Here is a 1,788-nt window from a genome sequence, read left to right as displayed (position 1 = left end):
CCACCATACCCAGCTAGTGTTTGTGATTTATTGTAGAGATGAAGTCTCACCAAGTTGCTCAGGCTGGTCTCAAACTCCCGGGCTCAGGCAATCCTCTCGCCTCGGCCTCCCAAAGTGCTGGGATTACAGGCTGAGCCACCACGCCCAACCAACATTCGCAATATTTAATATGATACCCCGTGGGGTAAAGATGAACTAGAATTAAACAAGCGCTTCCGCAGATTGCATCTGGTTTTACAGTAACCAGGAAATCTCAAACCTTGGATGTGGCCAAAACTGGTCCTAGCATGGCCACCCACAGGCATCGGGCACAAACAGAAATCTCCAGATGATGATATCATTAGCCTACATCTCAAAATATCCTACAAATAATTTTCCAAAGAGAATCATGGTTGGCCGGGCTCAGTGGCTCAGCCTGTCATCCCAGCACTTTGGGAGGCTGAGGCGAGAGGACTGCCTGAGCCCGCGGGTCTTGGCAACTTGGCGAGACCTCGTCTCTGCGATACATCAAAAGTTAGCTGGGCATGGTAATGCGTGCCTGTAATTCTGGCTACTTGGAAGGCTGAGGCGGAAGGATTGCCAGAGCCCAGTAGGTTGAGGCTATGGTGACTGGGAGCCTGCCACTGCACTCCAGTCTGGGGGACAGAGTGAGACTCCAACTCAAAAAAAAGAATCATGGTCAAAGATTACCAGACCATATGTGAAAACAAACATTATAAGTAAGAAATAATAGAAATATCAAATCAAAGAAACGGACCAGACAAACTGGGTGTGGTGGCTCACACCTGTAATCCCAGCACTTTGGAAGAGCGAGGTGAGAGGATTACCTGAGCTCACAGGTTTGAGACCAGCCTGGGCAACATGGTGAGACCTCACCTCTGCAATAAATCAAAAAATTATCTGGGCATGGTGGCGCACACCTGTAGTTCCAGCTACTTGGAAGACTGAGGAGGAAGGATTACCTGAGCTCAGCAGGTCAAGGCTGTGGTGGCTGTGAGCGTGCCACTGCACACCGGCCTGGGTGACACAGTGAGACTCTGACTCCAAAAAAACCCCATAAAACAAAAAAGAAATGGACCAGACATATCAGAAAAAGATTGCAGTAAGAGCATGTTTACACACTGGTGCATGCACTTGGAAAAAGAACCCGGTAGAAGCTCCCAAATTCATAGGCTTAAGAACCCAGTGTAGCCGGGCTCGGTGGCTCAGCCTGTAATCCCGCGCCTTTGGGAGGCTGAGGTGAGTGGATTGCCTGAGCCCACGGGTTTGAGACCTCATCTCTACAATAAATCAAAAAATTACCCGGGCGTGGTAGCGCGCGCCTGTAGTTCCAGCTACTCGGAAGGCTGAGGCAGAAGGATCGCCGGAGCCCAGCAGGTGAGGCTGCGGTGACCGGGAGCAGCCACTGCACTCCAGTCTGAGCAACAGAGTGAGACGAAGACGCCAACTCAAAAAAAGAAAAAAAGAAAGAACCCAGTGTATAGATTCAATAGCATATTACACTTGGTTAAGGAGCATTAACAACCAGAACATACATTAGAAGACTATTTAGGACTAGACGTGGCGGTTCATGCCTGTAATCCAAACCCAGCTGCGTGTTTTCCTGGCTGGTAGTCCAGCTAGCAGGGCCCGAGGAGCCACCACCACCTCTATGGGTGTTGAAAAATCACATCCAGCGCTTTGGAAGGCTGAATGGATTAAACGTGAACAATGTGACAGGGAAGGTCAGGAAGTATGACAGGGTCTCTCTGTATTGCCAGGCTAAACTTGAACTCCTGGGCTCAAACG

The sequence above is a fragment of the Carlito syrichta genome, unplaced genomic scaffold (assembly GCF_000164805.1).
Source record: "Carlito syrichta isolate Samal-C Ts95f unplaced genomic scaffold, Tarsius_syrichta-2.0.1 Scaffold135982, whole genome shotgun sequence".
Lineage (NCBI taxonomy): Eukaryota > Metazoa > Chordata > Mammalia > Primates > Tarsiidae > Carlito > Carlito syrichta.
The sequence above is the reverse complement of the archived record's forward strand: the minus strand, read 5'-3'. Positions refer to the sequence as shown.